At 37.0% G+C, this 25218-nt stretch overlaps 1 protein-coding gene across 1 annotated transcript in view; it reads right to left on the minus strand.

Annotated features, from left to right (window-relative positions):
- The window catches only part of CDH11 (cadherin 11), a 362024-nt gene that overhangs the window by 268153 nt on the left and 68653 nt on the right, over positions 1 to 25218 (minus strand). Inside the window, exon 2 of the mRNA XM_068693719.1 lies at positions 2325 to 2439. The gene's annotated coding sequence lies outside the window, so the exon portion shown is untranslated. The remainder of the gene's footprint in view (positions 1 to 2324; positions 2440 to 25218) is intronic.

Here is a 25218-nt window from a genome sequence, read left to right on the forward strand (position 1 = left end):
ATTTGACCATTAAGCCTGGGACCTGAACTTAGTATTAGCATGCCAAACACATGCAAATTTAGTTAACTACCATTATTTGAAGACTTTCTCTCCACTACCACCACTCACAAGCTTGACTTTTTCTCTTCGGTGTATGTCAGAGATGTTTGCTAATGTGTTTTAGTCTCTTTTCCCTTCCAGTGCAGATTACAAACTCCCACCACTTATAATCCAAATATTTCTGAATATCTCTGATACACCAACTACATCAGTTTCAACTGGGTTCTCAGAACCATAATTTGTCAAAATCTAGATTTTGTAATAAATTAACCTCAAAGCAAGTTTAAGCACAAGACTAACTTCTGGAAATATTTCACACAACTCCAGTTTCTCAGATCAGATCAATTATTTAGATGGCAGATTTCTATGTTTCTAACAACAAAAGTTGTGAAAAAAAAAACCACTTTTGAATACATTATAGGTAGCTTTGGTCCCTGCAGCTGGTTGAGACAGCAAAATCGACATAGTTCTTTCATCATGCTTTCAATTAAACTTTTGTCCCTGCATCACTGTAGGTTGTAGTAGGCCCCCACCACTATAGGTTTTCTGGGCAAGCAGAGGTGCTGTTGCAGCCCTATGAGCCAATATAATAAAGCTTTTCAAAAAGCAGGGGAGCTGTCATCAGCAAATTCTGCCAGTCCTTGAACAGAGGGGGTGAAAAACCACACCATCACAAAACAAAAAAGAAAGGGGCGGGGGGTGCAGGGGGGGACGGATGACTGTTTAAAAATAAACAAACAAAAAAGCAGGCAGTTCTCACCAGAAAGGCTGTAAAAAGCTTCTCACAGCCATAGGTAACATAACCTGATCACAATTCCCTGGCCTTTTTCAACCATTTCATATTCTCCTCCTATCAGAAGAAGAAAAGCCTTTTTGTACTTGGTCCCCTAACAAAACTTAAACACTTACTTTCTCCCACCCAGTCAAATACAAATTATTATTGCTAGTTCAGCAACATGTTACATACATCACCATTTGTGGCACTTCTCGTACTTCAGATCAAACCAATCCTTCCAGAAATAGCTTGCTTTTCAATAAACTTTTGTTGCATTGTGACCTCTGAGGATAGTGAGCACATCTCATTTCCTTAAAGTACCAAGGATGTTTCTAGCATTAAATACCAGAGCCTTAAAAATTTACTAGTTCACACTCTAAATGTTACTTCAGTGTTTAAATTGCAATTGCTAAAGCGACTGCCCCCTCACAGATGATCATGATGAGATCTTACAGCTCTTGATTGCTATTAGTCACCCTTACCTTGGCAGAAGAATGCATCACTTGCATCAAGTGTCAGAGAGCCTTCCGTAAGTAAAACTAAAACTTCACACACTCCAGTAATGTTTGCAGTGGTATAGCTTTTTCTTTTTTTTTTTTTTTTTTTTTTTGGGGGGCGGGGGTTGGTTGGTTTTTGCTGTTGTTGTAAGTCATTACTGTTCCCTAGTTCCAAAAACAGGCACTGCACTGCTAAAGTACGTTATGGTTTAAACACCCAGCAGCTAATACTGCCCTTAGATGTTACAAGAACATTTAAGTTGCTTCATATTTAACAGTAAACATGCAAACACTAGGACAGATTTCACCTTCCCAAAGAAAGGTCCTGATGTCATAAATATTGACAGGAGTCCCTGCTACAGATAGACTGCACTGACTATCCCTGTCCCAACTAATAATATCATCCTCTGCACAAAGTGGAAGCAAGCAACTGGCTTCTGTCACATGGTTTAGGAGAACAACAGCCCTTCCCACTTCATAATCCCACTCCCATCAGACCATGCATACTGGAGACATCTATTCTCTTCTTTTTTCTTTTTGCCCTTTTTTTTTTTTTTTTTTTATACAGAGACTACAATACCAGTATGAAACTAAAATATTTGAACTTAAATTTGAATTTTGTGCCGGCAATTCACACAAATTATGGGACTTCAGTTTGAGTTTGTTTAGGTGATGGAGAACGGCATCTAACCTCTCAAGCCTCCTATTTTGAGACAAAATCATTCTGAAAAGATGGCCAAAGCAATCAATTGCCTCTTTGCCTGAAAAGAAGGTTATTTACATTACTTGGGACTGAGGCACAGCTTAAGAAACTATTACAGAATGGTATCTTGATTTTAAATTAAATGTCAAACACAGTTATACAGTGTTGAAGTACCCTCAGCTGCCTGGCAAAAGTGTAACATACTGCATGCGAAATATAAGGAGATAAGATAGAAAGAATAAACAACCAAGCAGGAAACCCTAACTGCAGAGGGAACAATCTCAACATAGGCACAGAGAAGTATTGCTACCTGGCTCACTCTGGCATCCTGCAGCGATGTGCTCTGTCTGGTTCCAGAAGGCCTACGCGGGCAGGGAGGCAGTGAGGGCCTGCACTCAGGGGAGTTTGCAGGAGGGCAGAAAGACCTACAAACATAAGGAAGAAGCTTTGAATTTGTGTTACAAAACAATTAATTAAAAAAATAGAAAAAATAATTTGCATATAACACCTAAATTTGCCCAATCCACTCCAACATCTAAAAATTTTCTGTCACAAATACACTTCTCCGTGCGTACGAGCATAGTCTTTAGAAGCCAAAAGTACATTATGCCTTTTCACAAAGTTACTGCTGGACTAAGCTCACTTCCTTTGAGGTAGTCAGATGCTAAACTCCCTCTTAGCCCCTCACCAGCCAGCCTCTAGCCCCCACCGGGTGCCCACGGCAGGGTGCTGGCAGCAGAGGAGCTGCTGAGTGACCGCCATGAGGAGAGGCCGGCAACTGACCCAGGCCGGACGCAGCCAGCTGCAGGCAGCCCTGTGATGGACCCACTGCAGGGCACAGCTCAGCCCACCTGCAAAGCTGGCGGCACACCTCTGTGAAAGAATACTTCCGAAAATACATAAATCTTCCCCAAGTCAAGTCTGTTTTGCCCTGTCTTTATCTTGACGCATGAACATTTCCCGCTCCTTTCCTCCCCTAGTCCTGCTAAGGAAAGGGAGTGAGAGGGCAGCTGGATGGCCTTCTGACAGTCAGGCAAGGTTCACCCACCACACGGACACAGGCAGACATCTAACATCATGTAGCTCACCTGAAATACTATATACACACGATAGTGTTTTTATATTTCCAGCCAAGTAACCAATTTGCTGGTCGACATTACTCTGGTATAATGTAGGCTGTAAAACACCACAAGATAGCGATTTGATACAACAGGCTAGAGGCTGGATATATTTGGACTCCAAGTAATACCACCATGTTTTGGACACCAACCATGAAAGAAACCGCAGTTCTTCCATTACCACAGAAAGCTCAGATACCACCTCTGCAGAGCAGGAATTGGCGTATTTGGCTCTGTGATGGCATTCAGAGCTTCTACACTTTGTTATTTCTTTTTGTACATATGTACTAATAAGTGATCATGAAAATTCAAACAATATTCAACAGCACATTCTTATGACGGCCTGGCTGTACAATTTATGCTGTCTGAAGATGACGTATAATAATTTTATACGAAGATAGTCTTAATAGAAAGTGATACTAAAAGAAAGGAAAAAAACAATGTCATTCTGCTGTCTTGTTTCAGTGAGTGAAATGGAGGATTTAATCTACATACCAAATAAAAATGAAAGTTTCAGGTGGTCGTGACTGATCTACGCAAATTTCATAGTCTCAAGAGTCAACAAAGCAGTATAAATTTTTAAGCATATGGCTTTTACAGCTTCAGTTAATTTGGGTCTTTTCTTCTATGAAAACATTTAAAACACCTGTCATTTTTAAACTTATGAAGTTATTATCAAGTTCAGCTAACAACAGAATGTTGCATTTTACTGAAAGAATTAGTAGCCGATTTTCTCAAAAGTTTTTTTTTTGTTTTTTTTTTAACAACTTGACAACAGGTCCTTTAATCTTCATAAACTCTTTTGGAATCCAATATTGACAACTTCATTTCCAAAAGTCACAGATGACAACCTAATGAAACCTCACCTTTGTCTGACAAATTACTGCTAATGCTATGAAAACATTTAACCAGATGCTGATCTGCTGCTTATTCAACCGCTATACTTTCTAACTAGAATGAATATTTTTATAAGCCTGAGTTATCCATTTTTCTGAAGGAAAGCTAATAACAGAGACACTAACTCTTACAACCCTGACTCCACTTACGTCAAACTGAGAAACAAGATCACAGTGCTAAGCAAGCCTTTATTTGGTAATGTTTCCTGCTCACATCGTAAGGGTCTATTCTTATTTCTGTGACTGCACTGCCATTGACTTTATTATAATCACTTCTAATCTACTACTTACAGTGACACAGAATCTCAACTGTTATTGATGTTTGATGAGTACATTTGTCCTTCTCTGTTTTCTATGGCTCACGTCTGTAGCCATAAATTAATCTCATATAATTTTTACTGTATAATATACTACTTGATGTAATTGAAAGAACTGCATGAATCAGATTTACAAAGTGTATTTCTAGCCCTTATAAAACCATTATCACAGCAGTCTTGAGATTTTAGAAAATGCTCACAAACAGAAACTTTTCCACAAACCTCCACTAGCATTGCAAAACCAGAAGAGAATCTTGATATTCAATGAGATTTGGATGCACTATGGTACAGGTATTCCAGATGATCTTTAGAGACATATGTATAAAAAAAATAATATGACATTCAATGTAAATACAATGGAAGAAAGTATTACTAGATACTAGACTAAAGATAGCTAAAGTCAACAGGATATTGACTTCCTACTCACCAGAAGGTTTATTTTCCTACTGTACACCAAGAAGGACAAGCCCTGGAATAGATCCCAAGCACCTTCTGAGAAACATTTAATTGAATACCTACTTCTGATACAATGGAAGAGTATTGTTGATAATAAAGAGATAGAGAGACACTAAACATGGATATTTGTACAGACTTTCAAGATCTAAAAGCATTATTTAAAAAACTAAACAAAGTATTAAAATCAAGCAAATACATATGAAAGCCAAGTTATCTTCAATCTGAAATGCTGACAGGAAACCTTTTGAGTTTCTTTTAACAACATATGATGTTCATCCTCTCGGTGAGAAGGAATCATTTCTGTAGGAAAATTGATGCATCAGGTTTTCATTACAAGGGATCGTAGAAGGCATTGTATAAATATTTCAGCATCGAAATACTTTAAAATTGTTATTGAAGAAACTGGGATGAACTGGACTACACTATTGGACTTGCCTTTTTTTTTTTTTTTTTGCAGATTAACAATAAAATTGTTTGCTATTTAAAGAGACTAAAAAAAAAAAAAAAAGCTATTCCAAAAGAAGTTATTGCTTGTTCCTAATCAAGTTCTGTTTCACGTTATTATACAGTATTGCATAATATTGCAGGGTTGGCTTCATTCCATTTGTTCTATTACTCTTTAGCTCTGAAATTCTCCTATAGTGTCACTTGTCAGCCATTGTACACCTCAAGTACGCAGAAAATATCTTCATTTCCCCATTCTTTCCCCAGCAAGTGAAGAGATGTAACAAACTTATCACACTCCACAGGTACCTTAAAGGAGGCTGTAGTGAGGTGGGGGCTGGCCTATTCTCCCACAGGACAATGAGGAATGGGCTAAAGTTGTGCCAGGGGAGGTTTAGGTTGGGTATTAGGAAGAACTTTACGGAAAGGGTTGTTAGGCACTGGAATGGGTTGCCCAGGGAAGTGGTTGAGTCACCATCCCTGGAGGTCTTAAAAGATATTTAGTGACAAGTTAATGATATGGTTTAGTGGAGGACTTGCTAGTGTTAGGTCAGAGATTGGACTAGATGGTCTTAGAGGTCTCTTCCAACTTAGATGATTCTGTGATTCTGTGAAACTGCTCTGAAAAAATGAAATGCTGCAAGACTGCAGCATAAATCCAAATATGGTGTCTGCTTTCTCTCTCTCTCTTTTTTTTTTTTTTTTTTTTTAAAGGAAGGAAAAGGAAAAAGAAAGAAAAACAGAAAAAAGTCAATATAATGATTTTCCTTGAAGCAAATAGAGCCCAGCCAGTTAGGGGATAAAGACTTTACCCTTTTTAAGTTAACACCATTCAACTACTCCTTCCCTAATAACTTCTGGATACTGCTGTGACTTGTATATATTTATACACTTAATCCTACATTATCCAACAGGCTTGGATAAAGCTAGCATTATTTTGCAAGGAAACACAGGCTTCTTCTTAAAGAGGCACTGTGGTAAACAAGATCAATAACTTCTAATTTCTTACAAGTCCAAGTGACAGCGCACATTGCAGTCAGACACTATTTACATGAGAAGCAATGAATGAAACCACGATGACTCCAGATATGATAATGGTCTTGTCATTGAAATGCACATCCACTGTGCATTTACAATGGAATGTAAACATGAATCATGTTAGCCTTACCTCTGATGACTTGATCTACCAAGAAAAAAAAAAAAGATAAAGACATAAAAATGCAGAATGTCAGGAAATTGCAAAAACAGTTCAAGGCTAAATGTACAGCAATAAAGGAAAGTTCTTTATTCTTTCCCCTATAAGTTTGTAGTGAATTAAAGCTTTTCCGTACTCAAAAGATAATATTTTATAGCTTTAGTACTTAGCTGTATATTTGAAAATGCAGTGCACAGACTGGTCTGAGTCTGCAAGAAAGTTATTTTGTTGTATGAGGAAGTTCACAAGGTTTATTTTTTCCCCTCTTTAGGAGATCACAAAACCACATGCCACATGTAAACAAAGAAATCCACAATATTTATTCTGCCCCAAGGATGTCTTTTCTAGACAGTAAAAAGAGAGAGTCTCTGGTTTAAAAAAGGAAAAAAAAAAAGCTTAGATTTGGTAAGGATATACTCAAGTGTTGCCGGTAGTAGATTACACAACGAGAAGGTGTAGAAGAGAGGTTCCTACAAAAAGAGATTTGACAATGAAATTAAGTAGGGATTTAATTATTCTTATAACTTTCGTTTAACATACTTTAATACCATAGGGTGAAGAAACTTGTGCTGAGAAGGCTTCTTCCTAATGATGCTCCTCTAGAGAGAATCAAAACCAGCTTATAACTGTTCTAGTATAAATAAATTTAAAGCTAGATTGACTACATGCAGGTACATCAAACATTCAGAAGTTGCCACTACCGCCCATGTAATTTTTGAAATTATTTTACTATTGATCCATTGGTCAATAATAACATCTTTACTATGCATTTTCTGCCTGAAAATACAAGCCACTTGGCAACCATAGCATGTTTGGAAGCAAGCAATTAGCAACCAAGAACAGGTACAATGTCTATAATCAAGTTTTTTTTACTTGTTTGTTTTATTTAGATGTTCTTAAGGAGGCAGGGTTTTGTTTGTTTTGCATTTAATTTACAACTTGCTGGTTCATTAAAGACTTAGCTTTTGATTATAAGGACCCTGTTCCTCCTATCACTGCTATCCCTGCTTTCCACCATAACACAAGTTTGGACAGCACATTTGAAAAAGTACAGCTACCATAAGAACCAATTGCAATTTTCAAGCTGAAAATAGGTGTATACTACTTTCAGTAGGCAGCTGGCATTTCATTATTTAGGGATGACATATCATTACAGTGTTACATCTAGAGGTTAAAATTCTAGCATGCTGCTGAAAATTTTAAGTGGTATACTGAAAAGCCACTATCATTATTTATAATGGCTTTCCCAGCTGCAAAGTGTGGTGGATGGCACAAATTAAATGTTTGCTGGGAGAAAACCTTCTCTAATAATAACAAAGTTAACAGCAAACTATAGATGGTAAGCCAAAAAAACTAATTGAAGTATAACAAAAATGAGTCTGGGAGGTACATACCCTTTACTGCCACTCGGAAGTAATTCAACAGACTATCCATAAGAACATGTAGGAAATTTCTCATTTCTGAGCAATCCCCATGGAAAAAATACTTCATAATATGTAATGTCATTTATAAGCCATATTCTTCCAATTGCATTTTTCTTATGGGGGTACAAACTTAATTGCCTTTTAGTTCTCAGCACGATCATTTGAAACTTAGCCCTTTGCAGAATGGCATGGTGAAAATTCCTGTGCAAGGAATACAAACAACCATTCCTTATAATCAACACACACAGCATGAACACTGCTGGACAAAGATGCTATAATAAAAGTGTGCAAGAACATACGACTTACAGGAGACAACAGCAGAGTGCTGCCCCTGTCAAGGGAAGGCAGGCCAGAGTTTTATTTGTGGGCTGAGCGATGATACACAACATTCCCAGCTCAGCAGAAAATAACACTTACACGATGCATAAAGCCTGCGTTGTAGCTGTGCACACTGCAGTGTGATGAAACTTAGGAACATTTTTTACCCTGGAAAGTGTGGATAAGCAATGACCTCATTTTTACTCCCAAAATAGGGTTTACATGGACCCATCTGCAAACATATTTGTTTCAAAATGGCAGGTAAAAAAAAAAATTTCTGTCTTCCTCTAGATACGTGACTCTCTTCTTCAAATGAAAGAGAAAATAATGATCTGGAGTATCTTAACATGCTGAATAGCCAATACAATCCTGACTGGACAGAACATTAGCACTTATTTCTTCCTTACAGAGGATGATCAATGTAAACACCTCGAACAAACTTCTTCAAGGAATAATATATTGGATAGAGGTTACCTGTTCCAACACTATATCCTTCAGACAGGAAAGATTAAAAATAATAATAGCAGTAGTAATTTGTGGATGTATGGCCAAAAAAAAAATTCAACTTCTTTCCTTGACATTCTGCTCCAATATTTTTTCTTATTAATTGCTTGACATTTAAGTATCCTTAAGTGCACTGTAAAATCAGACTTCTACTTCAGCAATCAGCTCTTTTGACATCAGAAAACCATGCATGTTCTAGGGAAACATCAAGCATATTTTGACACAGAAAATGGTTCTGCCACTTGTTTACAGAGCAAGCGACGGTATTATTTCAAAGTTCTAGAAGAAGCGATAGACAGCTGGTAGCCTCCAGGAAGCATGCAGTCTTACAAGCAGTACAGCATTTTGGCACTCCGTTCCAAGCTGTGGACAAGGCTGCCACCTCACTGATAGCACTGATCAACTCCAGGAGCTATTCAAACCTTGCATCACACCATAACTCACAGTCCCTTAGATAGGGACACACATCATTTGAGATACTCGCCTTTGTTTGTAAATTCTTCTCTGTTAAATCAGCAATGCTGTGTTTTTCCTATGCTCCACTTAGCATTACGCCAGCATGGCAGGGAGCTGATTCTTGTTCCTTCAGCGGACAGGTGGCGTGAAGCTGCAGCTCAGAGCACAGAGAAAACACAGCCCCTGGAGCTGCCCTGCAGAGTACTCCCAGCTCCGCACAGACACCTAACTCTGGAACTGCAGCCCTCCCTGGGGGAGGGATTGAAAAGGGCAAGGGAATCCAGTAACTTCTGAACTTTTAGAACTCTAAACTTTTAAAACATTTAAGACAAACCAGTATCAGAACTTCAAAAATAAAATAAAAATATGTTTTTTAAAATATATAGAGAAAGAGAAAAGAAAAATAGAGGACTTACAGTGGAGTTTTAAAGTTAGATTTAAGACTTTCCCCACTCAGAAAAAAAAATATATATATGGTTATTATGTCATTGTAAAGCAAAATAAAACTTTTCTTTCTTGAGCACCCCCTGGACTGTTTCGTATAGCTGGAGCGACAATGCCATTGACTCACAACCTTTCACAGAACAGCTGCACGCGAGGCCTTTGATTCTACACATGCAAATAGATCCCAAATCTCCATACAGCACATCTGTCTCAGCTAGAGTGCACGTGAAGTACTGTGCAGAACAAGTACTTCTGAACTTGGTTTGGTAAAACATGAATTCAGTTTCTTTACATTAAAAACAGTAGAGCTTCTTTCTAATTTCTTGAAACAAAGACATTTGTGTTCCACAGGTTCTTGTGAAAGGTGATAACCAAAAACATAAACACCTGAGCACATTTACATCACTCCACCAAGAGATGTGAGAAGGAATATTTTCCAGAAAGCTCATGGATGCACTTGACTATATACCTTTTTAAAATTATTTTTATTTTTTTTAAACACAAAAGTTGAATCAAATTGTACCTGAACTTTTCCACATGCCAGCCCACCTAAATAACTAATAAAGATCATGACAGTACTTAGTCCTTCAAGTGGGACATCTTTTCAAGTTTGTAAGCTACAGTAGCTTTTTCAATTCAAAAGTACCTGCAGATAGGAAACGATTTTCAAAGGACATTATCAGAGCACCTAAATGGGACAGATTTTAAACATGCTCAGCAGTCAACAGGTCTTGTTTACAACACACAACACTAAAGGAGCATCGAGATATTATGAAAATATTTTGAAAGTTTTCTAGATCCTTATGTTGGGACCATTCTTTTTCCTTTGCATCAGCCTGCCCTTTTAGTTCTTTAGCATCTGAGCTGTTTCTTTTCGCACTGGTTTCTCCTTAGATGCTTTTGTCATGAAACTTCTGTCAGCTTGAAGTCATCTGTGAGCCAGAGACAAGGAATTTAGGTTCACATATTGCGGTTTTGTCACATGTTTTGATATTCTTTCAGCCTTCAGTGCATCCTTAACACTTCACAGATATTCACTGGCTTCTCCCCAGAATGATCTCCTGGACCTACCATGTAGCTAAACAAACTGATGTACTTCATAGATCATGTTTGGTGCCATTACCCTCAGGCAGGCAACACTGACAAAGAAACAAGCTCTTGGGGTTGTTGTGTTTTTGTTTTATGAGGTAGTACGATGCAGCTCGGCTGAGATACTAGTTGGAGCAACACAACAGATTATGAGAAACAAGACAAGATCAGAATAAAAGGCTTTGAGATATTGACAATCTCTCCATCAACCTTGCTGCAACTCTTCTTTATAAGACGCCTCAGCAAGCTACAGCTATATTTCCATTTTCCCTTTCTTTTTTGTTGTCCACACATGCCTACATGCTCTGTAGTATATCCAGTGCTGCATCAACTTCTGCCTAAGCCTTAGAGAGATGTGGTGATGAAAGAAAACATAGAAAACTGAAGTTCGTAAATTGTAAATCAAACCAGTTAGGAAATATGAATAAAACATATATATATATATTAGAGTTGAAAGGGCACATCTGCGTTGATAACATTATCATATTTTTGCATCATTTACGTAGAGAATTTCTAACCAGAAGTAGGTGATACATAAAATGTTAATGTGGGGTACAACATATCTTACAATCAGTAATTAAAACATATTTTTAACCATTACTACCAGTGAGCTAAGAACACTCCTGAGACATCCACCAGCCTGCATTCAGCAATTACTTTTAGTACCTAAATGGTATTCAAATAATCTTTGTCTCCAAAGTCTTCTCCAAAGCCTATAGATGGTGGAAAAAAACAAAAAACACACACCTACATACCTACATACAAGATCAGGTGCCTCATGAGAAAGCAACACTTAACCATAGCTGAAGAGTATTTAGATATCCTCTTTTAACCACACTCCTGAAATTAAGAAAATACTATGTATTTGCAGCCACCAGTAGAGAATTTGCTCTAAAAATGCTTTGATGTTTTTGTCATCTTCCTACTTTAAATGATTGCTCTCTAAGGTGTTCATTGCTTCTAAGTTTCTCAATCATTAAAGGCATAGTTTAGGAAATATAGGTTTGTAAAAGGAAAGTTAAATCTTCCAGCAAGAATAATTCTCAAACAGTCTAAAATGATCCAGAGTAACAGTGATTTTGAGAAATATGTTCCCTCCACTTGCCTGTCATATCATAAGGAATGGGAACGAAAAAGGGTACATCCAGAAACTAAAAGCATTAGTTAACATACACTCAGACTGTTAATGCATACAGCATTCAATTATGAATGTAAAATTCTCTAACCATTTCATGACAATTTTCAATTTTTTGTTTCTTTCATCCTTACAAGCAAAATCAATATTTTCTGAGGTTAATTTAATTTTGCCAGAACATCAATCCAAACAATGCCTTTGTCTTTACTAAGAGCTCCACATGAATTTTTAGGAGCACAATGCGCACTGCTGCATTTATAGCATAAACTGGGAGACTGGAAAACAAATTCAGGCTTAAAGCCCTATTGCAGCTTGCTCTGAGCACAACTGTGGGCAGGAAAGGCCTCGAGTCAGTAATGAATCCTTTCCTGGAGATCATTCTGCAGCACTTCTCATTTACTAGATTGCGATATTTAATGCATTCTTTCATCTACACTTGCAGGTGTCACAGCAAAAGCACCATTAACTGCTAAAATTCATTTCTACAGTTCTTAAAACAAAATAACTTGCCATGCTACGTGACTTGAGCTACAAGAACACATTCCCTGTTTTGGGAAGATAGTAAGATGGGCTGATACTTCTATTCTTTAGTTATTTAGAGTACATACAAAGCTGGCTTATCTTTCTGCTTGTTTTAATCATAGCACTCAAGGGAAGACTTACTTAATATCCTGAATCTTCAGTTAGCACCCACACTACCCAACTCAGCTCAGACAAGGATTTACTCATTTGAATGTTCTCTCAAGGGACTGTTCCTCAGAATCACATAACCCGCACATGTACTTCAGTCTCTACTACTGACCATTTACTTAAAACATCTGGTACTTTCTCCTGTTTCCAAGATCAAGCTGCAGCACATACCGCTGTTTTGCCCGCTCTCCTGCCTGGTACTGCATCTGCAGTTTCCAGAACTACTTCATGTGACAAGCAGTTAACCATATGCTTCACAATTTCTTCATTGTTTCAGAGCAGATACAGGAATTTAAGATGGGAAGTGTTAATGTAACCATATTTTCCTGTGGCTACATAGCTATTCAGATCAGAAACAGTATGGAAGATCCAAGACAGCAGGATGAAGATGGTTGAGCAATCAATACAGACACACAGCCTATAATTCAAATTCTCACCCAGGTGGATTACTAACGTGTACTTCTCCAGTTTTTACATTCAGAAATCTTCACTTCATTTGAAACACCACAATAAGTGAAGTCATTGCAATAAATGAGCCTGGAAAGGTTTAGGATTAGAGTTTATAAGAGTTTGCTAATTAGAGCAAATGCAAAATGCCCTGGTCAAAGGGAAGCAGAGATACACAAGTTAAGCTTTCCTCATTACTCCACTTCATACCACACGTGCTGAGCCCAGAGACTGCTACAGTAATGTAGTATCAATGAGTACTGCTGACATATACACAGAAACCTCTAATAATACAAGGAGAAAGTTGGAGGTTTTAGACCTTTCTAGAAAAGATGAAATCTTTTTCAGATAAAACATTGTAAATCATCTTTACTGATGCTACACAGAGAAACCAATACCTTCAGAACAATCATTTGTCAGATTTTCAGAAGTTCTCCGGCCTAATTTTGTATTTGAATATTATCACGAAAGTGAAGATATTAACTTAGATTATATAAACTATAAACATAAAGATATAAACTATCGTGTCAGATACTGGAAGACTCCAGTATCTGACATGCTAAATTGTACTGTAGATTTGTCCAAGTATGTAAAACCTGACGTTCTTCAGACTGTCTCTGATCCTCATAAAGCTTTCATAAAAGACCATCTTCCTTCTGTCAAGAGACTTAACTCCCTAGTTTATTCCTAGAGTAGAAAAATCCAATGTATGTGAAATAAAATGCTATGAAAAATATCTTACTGCCTACATAGTAGAATAATTTTCTACAACAGGAAAAAAAAAAAAAAAAAAAAAAAAAAAAAAACATTTATCTGTTTAAAATCTTAATTTTACAAATTTACAGGAGTTTTCAAAACTTTTAGGCAAAACACAGACTAATTACAATTGATTAAAACAGATACATGTGTGCTCATTTTTCCAGAAAGTATCAAACTAAAATTATCTTGACTCCAAAAAAGAATCTTTACTCCAGTATAGAAACAAATGGAATTCCTGCTAACAATAGCTCAGGAATGAGCCATTAAAATTAAAAAAGCAAGTTTTGTCTATGTGCTCCTACACATAACTCTGAACACAGCAGAAAAAAAAAAAAAAAAAACGGAACACTTTCTAAATCTAAATTTCATTTGAAAAATGACTTGGACCAAATTTTTTTTCTTTGTAAACACAAGGCAAGATTTCCAGATTTTAACAAGTAAGTATTTCAGCTTGAAATTACTAAAATAATTAGTGTTTGTATAATTGTGAAAGAAAAAGTAGTCACAAAAATAACACATTAAAATAAAAATAAAGTTTTATTAAAAAATATAAATGAAAAGAAAGTTGTCTACTTTCTAGCTAAAATAAAAATTCAGCCTATCCTTCAAAAGAAGGAATTTCAGCATACTTGCCAGCTATAATCAAAAGGTTTCACATCAAAATTCATTAAAATGTGTACACTTTGGTCACTTGGCCCTTCTTCCAACCAAAACTCAGTATCATTTCTTAAATAATAAAATCAGATTGCACTGTTGTAGCAGCAGGGCACTGAGTCCTACCTATCTGCATTTGTGGAACAATGATTATGGAGCGGTAAAATACAAAAAGCAACCAAGATGAAGGTTTTACACCTGATAAATAGGACAGTGAAAATTTATGGTAAGCTAATAAATAAAACCATATGCAGAACACTATAAAATCTAATAAGGGTAACTGCTTTTCATTCTTGTAAAAACAACCAGCTACTTTGATGTATGTTTCAGACACGATCCACCACCTTGTCTAACCTGCTTAAAATGGTAAGTCAACAGTTTATCAGTCTCAGTTGAAAAAAGTTGTATGTAAAAGCTGTCAGGAAATAAGTAAAAACATTTTAGCAGCATCTTTTAGAAAAAAATTGACATGTTTATGAATTAAAACACTGGAAATCAACAGTTTTAAAGGCAGGCATGAATTTACACACCTATCTGTTGGGTAAAATTACTTGTCTGATACAATTGCATTTTTGGAGAGCAGCTCTTGCACATCACATACACACCAAGTAGGATGCAGCCCTGCACAGATCACACAGCCCAGGACACATTGGGCTTCTTATCCTTAGCTACTAATAAATCACATGCAGGCTATAGGGCTTTCCTCAGTGCCCACTTTTTTTTTTTAAAAAAAAAAAAAAAAGTGTTTTAGGAACACTTAAAAAAAGCTTTAAACTGCATGCCTCCTTCAGCACAACCCTGGAAATGTTTTACCAGTTCCAGCCACACATTTCCAAGCACACTACTGGTTCCCATTACCACTTTTTTTTCAAGGAACGCAAAAATAGAAACTCGTTCTTTCATTAGCAATATTCTCCTCTCTAAGATTGGTTCTGTTTTTCTTTTAAACTCCTAGTCCCACTTGTTCATCATCAGCTCCAAGTATAAGTCTTGAATATCTTATATGTAGAAAAACAGAGCCAAAAGAGTCTGGAAATAAATAAATCATAGTATGCTAAAGCTGGGAAAATTTCCCTAAAATGAAATAGAAATCCCTAGTGTAGGGAATCAAACAGTCTTCAGAGCACATCTGCTCATATCCAACCTCTGCAAGCCATACCAGCATAATTCCAAAGAAGAGTTTTCTCGAGCTACTCAGTTTAACTTCTCTTAGTAAGTAGGATGTCCTAGAGCATGGGAATCTGCAATTCCAAAGGGAGTAATAAAAAGGGGAGATGGGAAGGGAAATAAAAAATCAGTTACATACATTATATTTTGTAAATCTCATAACCTGGGTTTTATTTGCTAAAAATGGAAAGCTGAAGCTGCCTTTGAGACTGTTATAAAAATATAATGTATCAGTTTCCCTTGGCTCTCTTGTTCATTAAAGTTTTCTTTTTCTCCCTCTCCTTTAAGGAAACTGCCCTGCTGCAAAGGGCATTAGAAATAAGGATTGTATTTCAACCGAAGACAGAGTGAGCAAAAAAGCTTTCCTAATTATGTTGCTGATTACTTGAACAGTCCTCCATTTGACAATACAATTATAGTGAAAGAGAAGAGAATGTCTTCATTACACTGGAAAGAGGAGAAAGTGGTGTGGGTTTTTTTCTGCTTTAAAATTTATGGACTATGAGCTGGACATATAAACTTCACTTGAACTCCAAAAGGTCAGATAAACTTTCTAAAAATATCATTTTTTCCCTTGCACAAATATCTGTGCTACATAATTCATACTTTATGTTCTTTCCAGTAGCTCCTTCACCTACCAGGGACAAGCTAACCTCAAAGCCTAGCAGTAACAGCATGTTACAGTCTCTCTTACTGGTTCTACTTCAATTTCTGCTCTACTCTTTCTATTTTTATTACACAAAAGTCAGCAAAAAGTCATAATGATTCTGACACATCTGGCAGTGCCAGAGATGCAATATAGCTCAATATCATAGGAACACTTAATTAGCTTTAAAAAAGGGGAGGGGTGGTGGTGTGGTGTGTTAAACTACCAGAGCAAGCCCTGTCTGCAGGAGGTAATGCCACAGAGTGACAATGCTAAGGGCAGAACGGAGATGATGGCTATGCTGGAAGTCATCATCTTTCTAGGTTTAACCTTCTAAGTAGTTTAAACGATCATTCTTCAACCACTTTTTAACATGGTTTTCCAAATGCGTGGCTCAGGAAGGCTGCACGTCAGTCCCTCCTTTTCCTGATGGCGGTGGAAAACCCCAGCTGGCTTCAGTTACGAAGCTAACTGGGTTCAGCTGGCTGTCAAGCACACCAAGCTGGCTACAGACAGGACTCAGGACCCCACTCTTGAACTGATATCATCCCCAGACGCTTTCCAGTGTCTGGCTACATTTGGGTACATTCCTGGGAGCTGAGCATGAGACAAGAATAGCTATGTTTTGAATACCGAATGGGAAATGGGGAAAGGTTAGCAGGAAACAGCAGTTTCCCTGTAGTACCAAGTACTGCTCTTCTAGTGCAGAACAGCTCTTAACTGACAGCACTCTGTATTAAGCCACAGTCATCAGCTCAGTTACTTTTGTGAGTTTGAGGTTTATCTGGTTTCATGGAGCATGAAGTTGCTCTCCTTACAGAAAAAGTCCATTTGCTCTGTGTCACGTAGGCCTGCTCCACCAAGGCACAGACTGATTTTCTTCACAGCTCCCCTCCCAGCTGCAGACATGGTCAGGGCCCAGCTGTAGGGACCCCAACAGCACCCCAACCCCATGTCCTGCAACCCAACCCTCCCCCTGGGCTTCCTAGGGAAACTTGTTCCTTTTAGCTCCCTCGGTCCCACTAACCATGCTACATGATGCAAAGGAAACAGAAAAAGAGAGCACAACTCAGATACTTGAAAGCACCTTTTTCAATGAAGGCTGACTTAAACTTTGATTTGAACCAGCAATAGACACACCCTTAACAAAGTAGCTACCTAAATATACCATTCACATGTTTAATTATGTCCTTTCCATACTAATTCATTTGATTATTTCAAGATGAAGAGAGCTCAACAATTAGCTGCCATTTAACAACTGGAATTAAGTTAATAGTATTTTACAAATAATGGCACATATGAGTAGTGGGACTCAGGTACAATTAAAGTTGCTCATTATAGAGCACTGCGAGCTTGTTTACTGTAACTGCAGTAGGTAATTTTTCCCTTCTGCTTTAAAAAATAAAAAGCCTCATTTACACCATCCCCAATGGTTCAATTTCAACCACAGTTTTTAAGGGCAAGGTTTCGAGGAAGAAAGCAAGAATTGTGCTAGTAGTCATATAACTCATTACAGGAATAACCTGAGCATCTCTCTGTAACAGGATAGGCACGTTTCCAGTGTAATTGCTACCAACAGCACAAATAATCTTGCTTCAGGAAAATATCATTTGGATTTCCTTTTCTATGTTGGGCCTAAATTTATCAAGAAAAAAAAGCTCAAGTTCCACTGTCTAGCCCTCTTAAGTAGCTCAAAGCAGTAAGTGCAAGTATCTCAGCCCTACAGCTGAGAAACTTCTCAAGTTGCACTCCATTGCACAGCATCCCTTATATATCCCTACATTATCCTCTTATGCGTACAAGCATATATATATATATATATATAATCAAAAGATACATACACATATAAGTACATTACCATATTAGAGAGCAGGGAAAGATATTTTTATTTCTTAAAAAATAATTCCTAGAACAACCTACCCGCTCCTGTTCAACCCCTTATTCATGAGCAAGCCTCCACAAGAGCAGCCACAAAGCTCTTTTAACAAGCACACCCCTTCCCACCAGGTGTGCCTCATAAGACCAGCGGCTGCCCTCACCCTCCCTTCACTTGTAAGGTAGCAGGAAAGAGGGGACAGGTAGCAATCCTTGCTGACTTCAACAGGATTAAATGCAAAAATCCAAGTTTTAAGTCCTAAAAAAATCTAAGCTACTTTCCACACTGAGAAGGACCTCAAATTCTGTCTGACAGTTTTACACTGACATTTTATTAGTCAATACCTTAAAAATTTATTCTAAAAATTTTTATTGTGCTAAGCAAGATCCCACGCTTAAATTCAATGGCATTTCTCTGCCCACAGCCTGACTTGGCATGATCACTACTCCTCAGTTGCCCGTTCTCTTGAGCCAACAAAGCAAGGAAGTGACATTTCATAGAATACCTCATCAGATTATGTGTTTAGCTCTTTGTAGCAGTGAGAGAATAGGAGCCTGGAAAGAAGCTGGAACATCCATTACATTTTAAATATTTTAAAGGCATTCTACAATTTATCATGCTTCAAAAGTTTTTGACGCGTTTTTCTGTGTCATTTTGCAGGTTCTTATTTGTAAAATTACCTATACATTTTGTCATGATCCTCTTACAATAAACTAAAATATAACTGATTTTTTTAATTGAATGAACAAACATGATCTGAAATTATTTTAGAGAATTCTGAAGTTCATCAGGAAATACGAAGTACACTTCCTCTGTAGTTGACTCTTCAAGCTCAAGCTTGCTAATGGGTTGCACAAATCTGCTCTGTTTTCAGCATTTACCAAGATGAACTTAAATCCATACCATTTCCTATGTGAATGAATATGAACAAATGTTTGCAAGATGAGGCTTTACAGCTTCCTGTTTTCAAATGGAAATGTCATCTTCTTTTGGTTTTTAATTCCTTCAAATATTCAAATTGTAAATTCAAATGGTAAAGATATATAGCACATGAAATACACAGTAATGCAGCGGGTAGTTGAGATTTTATCGGATCTCATTTGGCCGAGCTCCATAATTCAGATAGTTACATAAGAAAAACCTGATTAGATAGATTTTCATCAAAATAACAATAAATAACCTATTTCATTTTGTGGTAATTTGTATGTAAGCAGCTTACAGTTTATTCCTATTATTATTAGTTGAATATATTCTAAGCATATTTATTCCTACAAACCCTTTATTTCCTTTGCTAAGTTTTATTATTTCCAACATAAGAAATGCTATCTGCAGAAACATAGGTCACAGAATCAAGTCCTGGATATACCAGACATCACCATGAACTTCAGATTTACTTTTTCTGAGAGTTCACTGCTAGATAACAGAGTCAGGAACTCCACAAAAATCTCCTGCCAATCCAACAGATTTCAAAACTCCAGACAGGCAGCGATAAAAGCCCTAAGAGAGGTGAAAAATTCCATCTCCTCAAAACATACTGATGTTTACATAAAATCGAACATGTTTGCCAGAAAGTTAATATAAATAGGCACTAAAAGCATGTATATTTTTCTCCCAGGCAAATGACCCCAGAATCAGTGGCGGCAGCCCCTAAGGGTGAGACTGCAGGCAGAAATCCCCAGGCTGAATCACAGTCTTTTCTTTGTTCTGCTTTCAGCACATGGAAATTAGGTGCTGGGAATGCTTGGTGGCTCTTGGACCACAAGTGGGAGGTGGGAGAGGCGCAATGAAGCAGCTTTATGGTTGTTTTATGTACTCCTTGCTGCCCTCTGAACTGCGAGGGCCCTGCTGAACAGCTCCCTTGGTCCCCTTCAGGCCCATTCCTGGGAATCAACGCTGCAAGAGCCATTGAGGCTTTGGATTTCTCAACTTACTGCTGCACTGTGGGATACTGAAGTGGCTGGTGACTAGTAATATTACAGTTCTTGTAAAGCCCCCTCCCCCAGATGAGGAGAAATCTGGTTTACATTACAGCGTGCCTTCTAACCCCGGCGCATTCCTCGCCCACAGAGCTGCCTCCTCCCGGCGCTCCCGTCTGCGCGGCCGGGGCCAGGAAGCTCCTTACACGGCCCTAATAAGTTCAAGGCTGCGAGCTCAGCCCAAGCGCTTGTGTGTGAATCACAGGCAAACTTTTGAACTGTGTGTTTCTCATTGGAGCTCACACCTGCTATTTGTTTAGCTATGGATGATACTGACTGAATTCGAACAAAAGAAAAACACTTCCCCTTTGAAGACGCTGGTGTAATTTATTTGGCTATTTCTGGCCAGTTCCTGAGGAACATGATACATGTCTGAAGGATTTAAATAAGCTTGTTCCAATTTATATTATTTTCCATTATGAAGTATGGCACACAATGAAAAGGATTTCCAATGTATTATGCTAGAAAAAGCAGCCTCCTGTGCTAATGTCACCAGTCAGTAGGGGCCGTTAGCAGCCCTGCCACTGGAACTGAAAGGATAGGGTTATAAATGTTCCCAAAATATCTCACTAAAGATATTAACATCCATAAATTATGCCTACTCTTTCAATGTCAGCAGTAGGTCTGGTTGAGGTTCTCTGTTGCTGCTAGCCCAGCAAATTTACCTACAGACTGTGCTATTGGAGATGTTCACAAAAAGACATCTGCCAGTAAAATCTGAGGTGTTGTGAGTTCTGAATCTCTAAATGTTGTGAATTTGCAGTCTTCTGCAGAAAAAAAAAAAATATGAAAGAAGCTGGATGAGAATGAAGATGCTTCCAAGATGGAAGTTATATACATCAGCTCTGTTCTTGCAAGAGGTTTCAAAAGGTGAAAATCCTGGTGATAAAATTAACCATCAAAAGATAAACACATATATTTGCCCTTCAACATTTTCAAATACCTCTGAACAGCTACGTTGACAGATAAATCTCTGAACAGAGTGCCAGCTCTTCTTTTTGCATGAGTGTGTGGAAAGGGTATGCAAAAAAAAATAACCAAAACCAATGGATCAAACACATATACAAACAGGCCCAGCTTCAGAACACAATTTTTTAATGGAACTAAATTCGCAGAAAAAAAATAAAATAAAATAAAATAAAATAAAATAAAATAAAATAAAATAAAATAAAATAAAATAAAATAAAATAAAATAAAATAAAATAAAATAAAATAAAATAAAATAAAATAAAATAGGCATCTTCAAAGACCTCACTAATTTTGGATGCAGACTTCAAGTGTTTCCCCTGGGAACTGGCACAGAGAATCCCTGCAGCTTTGCAGCGTGTCCCATTGACAAAGGTAGCACTTCAGCAGGAAAATCTCTTGTGTTTATATTACAAGTAGGTCAGAGAGGCACATCTTTTTACTGATTTTCCTCTGGGTATTTAAAAGTGGTCTTCCATTAGCATTTAGGGAAGATTTCTCTACTTTGAAAATAATTAATTTTTATTAAGTTTGACATCCACGATCAGAGAAATCTCTTTTATAGGCTTAAGATACTGATATATGGTTACATTTCTGTAGAAGATAAACTGATAAAAACTAAGGAAATGATTTACTGCAAACTCTGCTTTCACAAAGCTCACTACTGGTTGAAATGATGAGTCAGTAGCGTCTTTTCTCACATATGAATGACAAAAGATACAAAGTCTAGAGCATTCTGTTTAGGGTCAAATGCAGATTGTATATTTAAATTCCTTTTATTAATTGCTTTGTTATGAAATTCAACCTAAGAAAATACTTTCTTTATCAGTTGACTCCAATTTAGTATCAAATCCACTCATCATTATTTTTTTGTGTGTGTGTTTGTGTTTCTTTTATTTAAATTTCTCTTTTGTCTGGACCAAGTTATTTCTAATTTATTGCTGTGTATCATTTGCAACAGGATCCTTCAAGTTTCCTCTCTTAATTCATGACACCTGGTTTTTGTTATTTTTAAGACAGACAAGGACACTAGGGCATTCACTCCACACATTGTAAAAACAACCCTTTAAAAGGGTAGCAGACACATGCATATAAACAGAAACAACCCCCCCTATGTTCCTGAAAACTTGAGAGTTCATTAGAGTTGGAGCAGCATTCCGGCTTCATATGGAAGAGGCTTTTTTATTGTTCAGCTCTGTGGTAAGATGTCACAACTGAACAGGGCTACCTCGTGCATACAGAACAAATTCATTCCAGTTGAGCTCAGGAGGCCAGGCAGGGCCTGCAGGGCTCCCTCCGCAGCTGGGAGCCATCACTGCCCCCGGCACTGATGCCTCAGGACTGAGAGAGCTTCATCGTGTGCAGGGAATTCAAAACCCCACTGAAATTAGCGGGAGTACTCACTCTGTCTGTGATTTTAAGGTGAAAGTTTAAAAGGCTTAAAAGTATTTAATGATTCTATGATTCTATTTCAAACAAATATTGGGATTGATAATGTCCTTTGTTTTACATTTTTGACCTATTCATGGCAATGTCACATAACCAGTCCAAAGGATTGACCTGAGTCTATGCAAGGAAAGCCAGGTTCCAGGACAGAAAGAGCTGTTAGGTTAAACATATGAAAAATATTTAATGTCTTGTCCAATTTTACACATCTCTCTCCTTTTTTTTTTTCTTTTTAATTTTAAAGCACTCTGTACTTCATCTTTATCTCATTTTAATTTGTTAGTGTATTAAAATTAGTGAGAGGCAAGTTGCCTAGCTGGTACGCTATTCCCCATCCACTGACGGCCATTTTGCAATGTAACACAATTCGGCCTGAATTTTAAAAATGAACAATGCCAGAAGGCACGCAATAACATTATGAATGTGTGTGGTTTTTGTCTGACAACAATAAACAGAGAAGCCTGTCATGGGCAGATAGAACATTTTGAAAAATTGAAGACATCTAATTACAGTGTTATAGACTTTGAAGAATTATTATAACAAAATACTCTGTGGCAATAAATCATACTTTGCTCACATACACAAAACCCTATTGAACCTTAATAAGTAATATGAAACACTATTGTACAAAAATCTGAAGTTACAGATTTAATATTTTTAGCTGTGTATTTACAACTGGTCACGTAATGTTGTTCTGTTGCACCATGAACATCTTTCCAAGGCTTCTACATTCTTTTGCTGACTTTACCCTAGAGCAGCACTGCCTGCATAGCAAGGTAGTAACAACAAAAATACATGATTTCAAGGTCATTTGTTTTCTCTTTTTAGTAATTCTTAAGTAACTCAGACTAAGTAGGACCACTAATGCTAGACTGCTTTTCTTTAGGGAGGTCCTTAGGAAAAGCCTTGAAGAAGGGAAAGTAATATATGATTCAGATATAAGAGCGTACAGGATTTGACAGAGTTAGGTCCGTTACTTTCTTTCTCTACATGACCATGGTTTTACCCATTCCTTACAACATGCTGAGCTCCTATTATTAAAATGCACTGTCATGTTCTGAGAATCTTAATCTCATTTCATGAGCACTACAGCATAGATATAGTATCACTTGTATTAATTTTCCCTTCAATAGTCAGTCACTACCTAAAACATATGGCCATTATTTTCACAGACAATAATCAAAGGAGACAGAATTTGAAATTCTCGTTTAGGTATTTAAGAACTTGAAAGTGTGTTTTAACTTCAAAGATGATTAGTAGGCCCATTGACTTCAGCGAGTGACTGAAAAATCAAACTGGCTATATCAGGGATCAAGTTTCAGAAGCCAATTTTCAAAATAGTGTTCTTCAGAGAGCAATACACTTGTATTAAAATGGCAATTTGGACAATAGCCAAAGCCTCAGCTATTCTAAGTTCCATGAAAACCAAAGCCTCAGCTATTCTAAGTTCCATGAAAACGTTCATTTATGCAAATCTCCAATAGCTTCAGTGCAGGGATGCAAAATTATATTAGCAGCAAAGAAGTGCTAGATATAACTTAAGACTTGTTACTATATTATCCAGGATGCTTCCCTTAAAATTCTTAAGCAAGGGGTGATACTACCTGCATCCGTAGTATGGGACTGGACTGCTGATACAAAGACTTTGAAAAGCAAAGAGATGCAGCTAACCATTAAAGATATTTTACAAGCCCAACCAATTTCCTGTACATGTACTTATTTCTGCACAAGAAGTATCGTATTGTACAAAACTATACTTAGACTCCTTCAAAACATGGGTTACGCAGTAAAAAAAAAAAAAAAAAAAAAAAAGGATCCGTGCGTCTGACATTTTAGAACTGCTACGAGACATACTACAAAAGGCATAGGCATAAAGAGAAAACTTCAAAGATAATCATAATTCATTTTTCCTTTAAAGCCCTCAAAACAACATTGCTGGCAACATTCTGCAAACTATATACTGGGATAATAAAAATAAAATTTACGATTCACAGAATAGACAATCTCAAAAATTTCTTGTGATTTGAAGAACTGAATTCATGACTCATTAAACACTCTGATTTTCACAAACTGTTCATCACCCGTACACTGAAAATCAAGCTGCTAAAAGAATTTTAAAAATTTTTCTGAAAACCCAAAGCACCCAAACTCACAGGTGACTTGAGAAACTATGTGACATAAAAATACCATATAGAATCTGTATTTTTTTTATTATTATTATTCCTTTGCCACTAGTAAAACTTGAAAGAGTACTAGGTGCATTCAGCAAACAAACTGAAAACCAGAATTCATTATAGAACTACGAGTGGCTAAACAATTTATTCATTGAATTTTGCCCTCTTCCCTCAAACTAACTATTCACAAAGAGATTTTAATATCAAGATAGCTTTCATTATTCATCTTGTGCTCTAAATCATTTATAAAAACTTATTTCAGCAAAGGTTTTTTAATGACATAGTTGCTATGTAAATGTTCAATTCATTGCTAACTTCACATGGGCTTTTTAGACTTCCTAATTGGCAGTTTGAAAATTTTAGTGGGAAAATGAAAGGAATGAAAAAAATTGGAAAAGTCTCCTATGAACCCTAAATTTTCCCCCCAAAATCTACAACATTTCATCTTTGGCTGTCAAATTTTTGCCAAGCGCAATTGTGTACATATGAAATAAATAATAATGTACATAAATCATGTACATTTATGAAATTAAAATAAATAATAAAAACATACAGTTTTGCAATCGTGGTCTATGTTTGAGTCCAGAGGACTGGTAGGATAAACCCT

The sequence above is a fragment of the Anas acuta genome, chromosome 10 (assembly GCF_963932015.1).
Source record: "Anas acuta chromosome 10, bAnaAcu1.1, whole genome shotgun sequence".
NCBI classification, from domain to species: Eukaryota; Metazoa; Chordata; class Aves; order Anseriformes; family Anatidae; genus Anas; species Anas acuta.